Genomic DNA, 13,025 nt, shown 5'->3' with positions numbered 1-13,025 from the left:
GCCTGCCGTGTCTCGCCTTAAATATAAACACACACTGTTATCAGTATTATTTTGGACAAAGTTTTGCACATTTCACTTCAATGTACAGCATGCGTCGTGAATTAGCAATGTGGAAAGGGTGGTTTGTTACTGCATTAATATCACGTTCAGTGCTAAATCTCTCCGTTCCAGAATATTTTGTTCATAACATCAATCTTTGAATCAGGTGTTTGTGCAACCGTGCCCTGAAGATTTAACAAAAGTCTGGGTAGGCCTAAGTTTTTTTAAAAAAGTAATTAGGAATTAGGAAAGTATGTGAGAAGTGAGATCAAAATTACCTTGCTCGCTTCTTTCCGCCATTTCACCTCAGTGCGAGAAAAAACTGCATCGATTCTTCTGCGAGCAACTTTAATTGGTCGTCAATTCACTGTGAGTCTGTGTATCATAGCAACGAGCACAGGCTGTGCTGTTATGAAACCAGTGGGAAAATAGATATCCTGTATTGTTTATATATTTCGTGTGTTATGTCTCTATGTGATAGAATTATTTTTATTATTGATGCAAATAATTCTAGCTGGCTCACCCAAACTTTATCAGATGGCGGCTCAATTTGGCTTAGGAAATTATTGGCTGGCGGCGGCAGAAATTCTAAATGTCTAAAGGTATTTGAAAGGTTTAACAAGGCAGTGTTTCAGGATCCGTCTTCCTCGTGTGGAGAGGCGAATAGGTGAATAAAATTAGTAATGAAAAGAAAAGAAAACAACGAAAATGAAAGCTTCCGAAGGAGCCATGAGAATGGCTGTCCTCTCAGCCTCTCAGCAGGGACGGCGATATTAGAGCGGCCCGAGGCCGCTCAGAGGGACGAGCGGAAGCGACCAGGGTCGAAGCAGGAGGGAAGGGAGTAAGAGAACGTAAGAGAGGGCGGACCTTCTTCGGTCAGCTCTTATGGCTTGAGATGGTTCATGCCTCTGTTCGCGTGAACAACCAATGAACGTCCACGATCTGAAGCGGGAAAAAGTTCCTTTGTCTCTGTAGAAACGCCCACCCTAATAAATTTGGGCTTATCAGATTTCAGCAGTGATATTCTATCAAGTTTGTAATTCAAGATTAATACATTTTTCATTAATTTGATTTAGATAAGTGAGTTCGTCGAAGCATGACGATTAAACAGACACCAAAAGTGACATATATAAATGATCAAAACATGAAGTTACATTCAAATGCAGAATTACACACATTTAAAGATTAACAAACGCTAATAAATTGTAGATAGTCCCAATTTATATGGGAAACATCTAATGCACCAACAAAAACAATACTATATACATTTAGACTACATCTGAGTACATTTTACCATTGTTTTTGTAAGAGTTATCCTTCCTGTCCTGTTTCCCAGTGGGATCATAAAGTTTTCGACCTTGTCAGGAGTGGGGTTACAGAAACATGACTCTATTTGAGAACCTTAAAATGAGGAGAAACATTTCCTATTTATAAGCTAGTAAAATTATAATCCTCGCATAACAAGGATTAACCATTGTACGCACAAACATATTCAAAATACATATTATTAATAAAATGACGAAGGTAAGGAACTTTAAGAAAGGTTTCTTTGTGTGTGTGTGTTCAGGAATGTGGGGGGGGGTTCGTTCTCCTTTGAGGCTCGCCCACGGATATCGTAAATAATTTAAGTCCAGCCAGGCTGGCGCCAGGCCAGGCATTTAGTGTAAAAAGGTTTCCTTTGTATGCCTGAATTTAACCCATGAATCGATGACCTGCATATCCGTTACAGGATTCAGCGGGGAGGTGAGTTATTACAGATGGACAATTGCTGGCCCACTGTCGAAACTCGAAGCCTCCTGTGGCTAGAAGTACTTGAAGTTGATCAACTATGTCCCTAGCCTCTTGGCGGGAGTGAAGACCGTGCTGGCAATTGTCGACGTAAAATGATCTCTGAATTATCTCTCTGAATTGGTCTCCCAGCTGACTGTGATCCATGACGTGTCTCTGCTGTGCATAAGTGGCACAGCAGGGACTGCATGTTGTGCCGAAAAGGGAACACCTGCCATTGGTACATATCGGGGGGGTCACTCAGGTTTCAAGTCTCGCCACAGGAATCGAAACAATGGCATGTCACCAGGGAGCAGCCTCACCTAGGGTGACCACCCTATTCATGCGTCCCACAAATTGAGACTGTGTCACGCATAATCAATGCTTGCTCAAAAAAAGCTGGTCCCTCTATATCCAGAGTCACCAAACCGTCGATCTTGGAAGCATTTAAGTCGATCGCGAAGATTTTTCAAAATCTGAGAAAAAAAGGTGCGAGCCTCCGGTGCGAGTTGGGAGCTGTGAGCTTCCGCTGACTGCACATGCACTTCCCGAAACAGACGAGACATTTAAACTGTTTTAGACTGAAAACCAGACCATACAACTGATTTAGACGCGGGTGCCGGTGTGATGGGATGTACTAATATCCGTCTGCTCGGGCATGATTGTTTTAGGCCTGTAATTGATTGATTATTGAGGTAGTAGGGGTGGCACGGGTTCGCTGAAAAAAACCAAACCGTTCTGTTCACCACACACGGTTCGGCACACACTTCAACTTAAATCTGACAAAGCATCTGTAATATCATCTGTAATATGGCTTGCTATAAATGGCACGTAAAAAAAAAAAAAAACAGGGTTCAGCTAATAAATGTTTCTGTTGATGCATGCGTATTCTGGCTTCCCAGACATTACAAAAACATGAGAAAAAAAAAACCCTGGACAAATCATTCACTCTTGTTCAATACGAATGCTGTATATGAGCAGTAATTTATTCCGACATCACTTGCTGATGGGTGCTGATATCTGTGTTTAAACTAAACTCATTTAAGCTTTATCAGTTTAAACATTTAAGAGCCAGAGGAAGCGAGTTCGCGAGCGCAGTGAGAAGATTTGTTCATGCGCTCATCCGAAGTGCGCAAACCCTTCAGCACGCTTCAGCACGCGGGCAAATATAAGCTCTCTCTGAAGTATTGTGTTTAAATGGACAAATTCACACAAAAATCATGTCAAAATTCCTGTTTTGGTAAGTATCCTACAGCAGACATAGCCAGCTGAACGTAGACCACTGTATCAGTGCATTCTCTTAAAGTGACAGTCTTTATATTAATCGAATAGCAACATCAAAGAAATCACTCACTGCTCCTGATTAAAAAGCTTTTGTAACTTTAATAAAGAACAATCTTTAATTTATACAGTCAAATATGCGATGCTGTTTTACATTTGATTACATTATTCAATTTATGTAGCTAAAAATTTATGTAGGTCTGTAATTTGTGTGAAAATATTTTTGAAGAATTGAAGGATGACTGTTGTCATAATATTTTGTATGCTAGTTGCAATAACCTGAGTGTTTCCATTTTGAAGTGTTTGAAATATGTTTTAAAAGGGAAAGTGAAACAGTACATTATTGGCTTAGGCCTGTAATTGACTGATTATTGTGTTTATATACAAGTAATAAGCCTGTGGAAATACTTTGTTATATTACTGTTGAAAATGTTGAATTATAGTTGATAGATTGTATAGTTATATACTATTTGTATAGTTAAATAATTTGCTAGTGACTAACAGGCAACAAGAATGTCAGAGTAGAACTTACATTGTGGCTTTTTAAATATTCTTTTGCAAGTGGTAGATCTTGGTTTACATTGGGACCTTGGATGTTATCTTAGGCTCGCAAAGGTTGGTGACCACTGCTCTACTGCTCCACTGCATACGTTTCCAATGATGCATCCCCATTTGTGATGATGATTTTACTAACTTTCAAGACGACTCTGTGGCTGCCAACCGAACGGTCTGCATACAAGATGCCTTTCATGGTACTCACAAGACACAAGTTATCCTTGGGATCAGTCTCAGCATTGGTATTCAAAGCTCGCTCCTTCAGGTCTGGCAATATAAACAGGTGTTTCCTGTTGCAGGTCTTGCACAGAGCCTTCAGTGTGCATCTGGAAGCATGATGATTGCGGCCACACCGCCAACACTTGTTGTTCTTGCGGATCCATGCCTCTTTCTGTTCTTTATTCAGCTCCTTGAAGTTTTGGCATCCATTAAGGAAGTGACTGCATTGTCACAATAAGGACAGTAGCCACATGACTTCTCTCTATACCTGACCAAGCTGGGTCTGGACTCTGGAGTGTGTGCTCTGCATTCACTGTCAACATTGGGCTTCTCAGCACCCAGCAGGATGCTCGTAGATCTGCCTGGAGGCTTTTTGTCATGATGACCTTCTCTTTTCTTGCTAGGTAAGGGTGGAGCATACATGACTGATTTGGCAGTATCATCTTGGACCTGAAGCTCATACTCTAACCAGTTTGCAAAGTCTAGAAGTGTAGGAACTGTTCCAACATACTCACTAGCGAGCCCACTGGAAGGGCAAAGAGTTTGAATGCTTTCACATCACCTGGCTTGAGATTGGGTCCTTCCAGTACTTCAGCGATACTCCGCAACACAAGCCTGTGTGGCTGCCCATACATCTTCACAAGAGCTTGCATTGTGTCTGTATATGGTCTCACAGAGTTACAGTAGGAGTCAGCCACTAGCAAGGCCTCTTCTAGCTCCAGAAGATCAGTCAGAATCTGAAACTTGAAGCGCTCACTCGCATCTGCTGGCAGAAGGTTTTCTAGTGCCATCCGTAGTCTGGAAAACTGTCAGGGATCTGCTACTGTCAGTTTAGTTTAGTTTTATTTAGAGTTTGACAAGGCAGGATATTGAAGAACAAAACCCTGAAATGTATCAAACAGAACACATACTCAAAACAACCTTATGTACAATTAATAAATTAATTAAACAAAACAGGTTTCATACAAAAAAATAAAACAAACTGTAAATTATTAATAAAACAGTTTAAGAGCATGTGGAATAAAAAAGAAAGTTCATGTATTTTTATTTACTCATGGGCGCAACAAACTCCCTATGCTGCCATAGTAAGTAATTAGGTTTTGGAGCCACATACAGGAAACAATGCAGAGGTGATGAACTGTCCTTGAGAAGTTTTGTAAAAGTACGTATAGTGGCCTTATCGCGCCTCTCACTCAGTAATGGGACAGTGGAAGTTGGAACACCTATTATCCGGCAGCAACGTTTTTGGACCCTCTCTAGCTCATCAGAGAGACCTTTAGGTAGTCCACCCCGGTACCGGGCTAGCATACTCAAGGACTGGCCATGTGAGATATACTTTCATTAAAACATCACTTTTTAGCAACACAGAGATAGTGTATTCTAGGACGCACCTTTGAAATCATGTACTTAACGTGGGCATCCCATGACAGGTCAGAAGATATTTGGACTCTAAGCAGTTTAAAGATGGAAACTCTGCCAATTGCATATCCTGATATTACGGGATAGGGAGGGCAGGGAATGTTTTCATCTTTCCTGGTGCTAATGATCATGTCCACTGTCTTACCTTTGTTCATTGCTAATGAAAATTCCTGTCCCCAATCCGCCACTGAGTCCAAGGCCTTCTGAGTTAACCTGGAAGGGATCCCATTAAAAATTCAGTAATTGTTAAATCATCAGCATATTTGACCGGAATTACTGAGGGAGGCAGAAAGGAATCCAAACTGTTTATGGCGATGACAAAAATCAGAGAGGATAAAAGACCCCCCTGAGGGACACCAGCTGCAATTGGATAGGAGTTAGACACACAGGAGCCCCACTTCACCTTTTGCTCTCTGTTACTCAGATAGCTCCTTACACTGAGCCAGAGCGGTCGTCTGACATTCATGTCAGCTAAAGCACAGAGCAGTTGACAATGATCAACTGTGTCAAAAGCTCGAGTAAAATCAACAAAAACAGCATGGATGTCAAATTTAGGATTGGTGTTAAGTGTGTCATGCCAGGATTGCAAAATTTGAATCAGAGCAGTGTCAGTTGATCTGTCCACCATGAAGCCGTGTTGTGATGGTTGAATTTTAGCAACTGTATCCTCCAGAATTGCGTCTCTGAGGATTCCTTCATACACTTTTCCAACACAGCTGAGTAATGAAATCTGCAGATAGTCTACTGGAAAACTGGGCTTAGTTTTTTTTTTTTGGGAACAGCCTTGACCACAGCCTGACCATCTTTTATTTTGCATGCAGGTGTTAAAAATATCACATAGCACCCGTGCCAGTTCCTCGTGAAAGGTATTGAATATCCAAGGAGGAATGTCGTCAGGACCAGCAGCCTTTGCAGCCTTCACTTTACGGAGTCTGACCTTAACTTGTCCAATACTCAAATGAGGTATACTACAACTGGATAACTTTGCAGGCAACCTCTTCCTCAGATGGAGAAATATGACTTGCATAATCCCACACAGATGCAAAGTGCTTTGCCAAGTTATCACACTCATATTGCATGATGTTATGATCCTGAGACACCACATCACTCTACTTCCATCCCCGTTAAAGCCTTCACAGAGTTAAACCATCGCTTAGGCTTGGTGTTTTGCAGTTTCTCAACCTCATGTTTATAATATTGTTTCTTTGCGTTCTTAATTTTTTTGGCAATAACTGTTTTTAGTTTGCTGTAGGATGTTTTATTGCCAGAACAAAAGGCATGCTGTCTTTCTTTTAGAAAATCTTTGATTTGTATGGTCATCCAAGGTTTATCATTATTTGTAATATAAACTTTCTTAAATGGAATTGTTTTATCTAAGATAGACTTGATCGTGGAAGTGAATGCACTAACCTTAGCCTCAGGGTCTATGCTTAGGTCCTCAATATATCTGTCCTTGGACATGCAGCATCTCCTTTCTAGGTGGCACCTGTGGACGTGAGGTTAAACTGAATTATCTCTCTCTCTGAAGATGACTGTGTCCGGGACCAGGCATCACTGAGTCATACTGTCCTGCTTCTGCAGGCTGGGCTGAGTATGTATATGACCTCTTTATCGGTGTGTGATGACTCTCATCAGGATCAGGCATCCTAGGTGAAATTGTAAGGTCTTCCATGTGTTTCGTCAGCTGCTCACACGGGGCAGGTCGGGGTGGAGGAACTTCATCAGCATACACAGCAGAACTTGTCCGACTACAGACAGATGGTGGCAGGTGAGTACGAGGGGCTGGTACTGGTGTTGCTGATCGATGAGGAGTCCCAAAGCTGGTGCTAAACTGCTGAATCTCCTTTCTCAATGAAGCATTCTCAGCCTTGAGTCCTTGCAGTGTAGACATGATCTCTGGTAGAATGTGGCTGCGAAGCTCATTGTTGTCCCTCTTCATCTCAAACCACATATACTTTATATCAGACAGCTGCTGGACTTGAAGGTGGCGCTCACTTTGCTCTGGCAACACATCTTCAAATGGCTTCGGCCATACATCTCTGAGAATAGATCATCTCCGAATGAGGGCTGACCCTGTGGAGAAGACGATCAGGATGCATTCTCTGGTGTGATTGCAGTGGCTTGGATTCCAGCTTCATTCAGATGTGTAGCTGATGGTATGCTCTTCACTAAGTTTGATCCATGAACTTGATAGTCTAGGTCGGACAACAGGAGGATCTTGCTCAGAACACAACATCATCTCTCTACAGTGATTCACTGATCCGGCTCGAAGGACCACATGAATTGAAGGGGTTCATTCATAAATTATGGGGGTGTGAAACACAGTAGGCAGTCTGTCAGGGCTGAGTGAGATGATTTTTCACATGTACGCACATTGTAACCCAGGATAACTTGAAGTCAATGTCTTTAAAGTAACTCTGAACTCTGATACTAGAATACAGTTGCCTAACTCTCCATGTGCGCTCATGTGCTCTGCGTCTCTCTCTAAGCTCCAATTCACTAAATTTTCTTGTTACTTGTTATCAGAAGCAGCTCATTGGATTTGCTAAACAATTATTCAAGTAATCCTCACAGCGTCTACCCTTGTAGACAACCAAATTGTTCTTAGCATTAATAATATTTAAAAAAAAAAACACTTCTTCACTGTCTGGCCAAATACTGGCCATTCAACTTTACCTTTGCGTCTTACGTTCGGAGGCTTTCCCGTTTGATGTCGTGAGTATTTACCTCCCGTCAGACGTTGATGAGACCCTCCCGTCTAGACAATATTACTTTTTCCTTTCTATGGTCGGCAAGGCTTACCCATTCAACGCTGTGAGTATTTAGCTCCTGTCGGATGTCAGTGAGAGTCTCTCGGCCAGACAACTTTTTTCATCCTATGGTCAAAAAAAGGCTTACCCATCCAACACTGTCAGTACTGAGCTCCCATGGACGTCCGGAGAGGTTTACCCATTCAGTGCCTTGAGTATTGAGCTCCCATCGGACATCGACGAGAGCCTCCTGGCTAGATAACCTTACCTTTTCCTTTCAACGGTTGGCGAGGCTTACCCATTCAGTGCCTTGAGAATTGTGCTCGTGTCAGATGTAGGCGAGAGTGCTTTACTTCGTTACATTTTCTTTACTTTCTGCCAACAAACAGGTCTTATCCATCTGATGCCGTGAATATTGATCTCCCGTCGGATGTCACAAGAGTCCTCTTTGTCGGCGGCCCAAAGCCTGTTTATCTGCTCAACTGAGAGGGCCTCCACGTTCGTCGTCCCAAGTCTTAATCTCCAGTCGGAGGCTTCATTTGCCCTCTTGGTCAGTTATCTGCCCTGGTTGCCCACTGATTAGGAGGGGCTCATGAGCCAGTAGAGCCTGTACCCCAACATCGTGACCTATTCCAGTCGAGGCAACTCGGGCCCTCCTGGTCGGGCTATCCAATCACACTGCTCCTCCTTCATTGGCTGGTAGGGCTCATCCGTTCCAATGCAGTGAGGTGATCCAGTTGAGCAACAGCCCTCCCGACTGGGCGCCCCAAATCACACAGTCCAATACAAGCAACTGGTAGGGCTTACCTCTCCAAATATGTAAACTTGTTCCCACCAGAGTACAGGCTCTTCCGACCTGCCAACTAGCTGACTTTCCAGATATCAGCCCCCGCCAGATATCAATGCTTGTGTGTGTGTGTGTAGGGGGTCCTTAGTCTGGTGGCTGTCCTTTCCGCAATTGCTTTTTGGGGTGTACTCTAGGTTCAGGCCATTCCCGAGCTCAGAGCCCTTCCCCGGAGAGCACGCCAAATATGCATTAAAATAGTTCAGCTAATTATATGTAAGGGTGAACTCGTGAAATGAAGTTTCATAACAAGGTTCGGGAGGAGCATGTCAGATACTTAGCCTAAATAGCACAGGTGGAGCCCACCTGATTTGTGTTTGTTGGTTGCCTGGTTATGTAAGAGCTTCAGAGTTTGTTGTCTGTAAGACTTGGAAGATTCCTGGCAGTCACAAAGTTTAAACAGAGCGTTTTAAGTTCTGGATGACAAGAAAGCTAGCAGTGTGTTGGAGTAGGTAGTTAAAATTCATGGCGAAAAGCAAGCACACTGAATTTGTTCAGACATTGTGGTTTTGTCCTAGCTGATTTGATCTATCCCATAACCAGAGGGGTAGCAGTAGGGCAGGCAAGGCAGGCAATTTGAGGTGGTCCCTGACAGCTGACCATTTGAACAATTTGAAATGTCATTATTAATATAACATGGATCAATAACCAGCTCTGCCCAGCAGCTCCCTTGACAATGTATGTTCTCTGATGAACAAGATGGATGAACTAAAGATCTGGACCTTCACACAGAAATGGCTTATGGACTGCAATGTTATGTTCTTCGCTAAAACATGGCTCTGTAATGATGTCTCAAACAGTGTGGTGCATATGGATGGACGCTCTTTCTTCAGGGCTGACAGAGTAGCAGCAGCCTCTGCTAAAAACAAAGAGTCAAAAAAATTGACTCTACAATTTTCATAGTCATGAAAATAAAGAAAACTCTTTGAATGAGAAGGTGTTGGTCTTCTTCAAACTTTTGGTCTGTACTATATATATATATATATATATATATATATATATATATATATATATATATATATATATATATATATATATATATATATACGTGTGTGTGTGTCCCATTTCTTGTAACATGTCTTGTTGATTAGAAAAAATTATTTGGCATAGGCCCTGAGTTTAGTCCAGATCCTATGGATGCAGATTTGGCTGGTCCTGCCTGTGGATGAAGGCAGGGACAGAGCCTACCCTCTGACAGCTGGACAGTGACCAGTCTGGTGGATGGAGAATAACATCAGCGTCTTCAACTGTGAATGTAAAAGAAAAAGTTCTTATATACTTCAAGTGTCAAACAGTGATTGACAAGAGCTAATAGTTTTGAATGAATGACATGCATTAGAATCTTTCTGGTAGAACTTTATTATTTCAGTTTTTTGTTTACATTTTAGTGGTATGCTAGTATCTTTTCTTTAAATCTCTAGACGAAAAGGTTTGTTTTTTACTGTAAATTAAGGACAATAAAGACAATGAATGAACTGTCAATCCCATCTGTTTCTGTAACCATATACAGAAATATAATATATATATATATATATATATATATATATATATATATATATATATATATATATATATATATATATTATAAATATTCTATAGCTATAACAGTTAGAAATATATTCTCCTGAGACAGGACTTGACCAAAGGGGGAAAAATAATACTTAGTATTTCTTTATAAAACTGTAATACAGATTAGTCTAGAGATTCAGCATTTGTCTAAGGGGACTAGGGTTCATAGCTGACACTACTGCATTCTGTTTAGTTAGACTGTATTCTCAGATAGCAAAACTGCAACTAAGCCTGAAAATAGTCACCTTGTATTTCTGCTTGTTTGGCTTTTTCCCCATAGGAAGTGGATAGATAGCATATATACAGATTGTATTGTTTAATGCTAATGGCCTAACAAAATGTGACTCTGTTGGGTTCAGACATTACCTGAGACTGGCAGCTTTTTGTGGGTGAATTCACTATTTCATTTCTCATACCACTTTAAGGAATGAGAAATGTAATGGAGAGTTGTTTGCTTTCAGATTTTGTGCAGTGCTGAAGCTGTATTCATCACTGTGTGTCTCTATTGCACAATAATATACAGCAGTGTCTTCATTCTTCATATTATTCATCTGCAGATACATCTGTTTCTTGCTGTTGTCTCTGGAGATGCTGAATCGTCCCTCAACAGCCTGAGAGTGGTATGTAGTACCACGAGATGAGATGTATGCCAGCCACTCCAGACCTCCTCCTGCAGTCTGTCTGATCCAAGCTAAGTTTGGGTTACTACTAAATCCAGAGAATGTACAGGTGAGTCTGTGAGACACTCCAGGTTTAATGACCACTGACTCAGACTCAGTCAGTGTTTGACACCAACAGACTGAAAAACAAACAGTTCAACATTTACAACAGCGCACATGAATATGTCTAATTATCAACAGGTTTTTAAGACAATCTTACATTCTGTGAGAGAAAACATGAAGATAAAACCCAGTTTAGACACAATATCCATTGTCATGTTATGAAAAGAGGAAGCTGAAGTATCAACGTCAAAAACAACAGAGTGGAGGCTTTTTAAAGAGAATGCAGAGAAGTAGGTTTGCATAGGGTGCCCCCTAAAGGTACATTTACATTTTATATGACTTAATTAACCTTCATAACCAAGTCTGCTTTTAAATGTATTTTTTGTTTATATGTAGTAGTTCAGAGACATAGTAGTGTCTCATATTGACTGTGATTGGCAAAGGAGATAATTAAACTAACAGTCTTTAATAACACTTCAAAAAACACAGGAAAACACAAAAGATAATATAAACACAGCCATGTAGAATGCTTCTTTACTACTATTATCATTGATTCTGCACTGGTAAGACTGAAAACCCGTTTGAAATATCATCATTCAAAGATATTGTGCTGAACAATTAACTTGCTGATTATAAATGTTTACATTATGTATATAGTTTTATACATAAACAGCTGTGTCTTCAGACTTCAGTCTTTTCACCTCTAAATGCAGTATGTTTTTGCTGGTGTCTTTGGTGATGGAGAACTGTCCCTGTACTAGAGACTGAGCATAATATGCACTTGAGCCACTGTCTATAAATCCAATCCACTCCAGTGCTTTCCCTGGTTTCTGACGGATCCAGTGCATCCAGTAGCTGCTCACTGAGAATCCAGACACAGTGCAGGACAGAGTCACTGATTCTCCAGGCTTTTTCACCACAGAATCTGAGGAGGTCAAAGACTGACCACTAACAGCTGAAAAACATGGAACAAATCATGTTACATGATACACCCCGAGAATGTGATTTCATCGTATTGCCATTCACTAGGGTTTTTTGAAACATCGCCACTGGGATAAAGAAGGAAAACACAGTACACTGGCAGCTGGGTTTCCAGCTAATGAATGCATTCAATTTCACCTCACTATAATTCATTAACATTTTCAGTTTGAATAGAGAATACAGAAAACATATACATTCTTTAAAAAAAAAAAGTTTTTAAATTAAAAATACCAAAAGTTAATCAAGATTTTATTGTTTTCAACACATCTAGCAATAAATGTAGAATGATTAATTAAGCTTGTTATAACAATGAGCTGTTAACTGGGACTGTTGATAAATTGTTGATAAATTATATATAATATATATAATACCACTTTAAGGAATGAGAAATGTAATGGAGAGTTGTTTGCTTTCAGATGAAAACGTAAATCAGGACTGAATTAATTATTGTCATTGCTGATGAAGCTCTCTACAAGAACCATGAAATACAGCCACACTTCAATGGCACAATGCAACGTGATCTCATGAGAATACGTGTGTATTTTTACGTTAAATGTGGTTCTACCACACGTACATTTGCTTACGTTTTCATGCACATAGAAACGTACAATTTAGACGTATTTATAGCAGTAAAACGTACAAATATTTACGTTTTAGGAGCTAAAAAACGTAAATATTCTAACGTAAAGTGTGAATGTATATGAATTCCCATGTATTAATATTAAAATAGTGGCTTTAATGATTTAAATCTGTTGTATTTAATTGTCATATCAATACATGTTTTTATTCAATTTATTGAAAGCAGTTTACTCGTCTACTTAATAGGAAATAACATGTCTGTGCATGCTGCAAACCATAGATACACAAAAGCACAGCATA

This window comes from Carassius auratus, unplaced genomic scaffold (genome assembly GCF_003368295.1).
Source record: "Carassius auratus strain Wakin unplaced genomic scaffold, ASM336829v1 scaf_tig00215399, whole genome shotgun sequence".
Taxonomy (NCBI): Eukaryota; Metazoa; Chordata; class Actinopteri; order Cypriniformes; family Cyprinidae; genus Carassius; species Carassius auratus.
Note: the sequence above shows the minus strand (reverse complement) of the source record.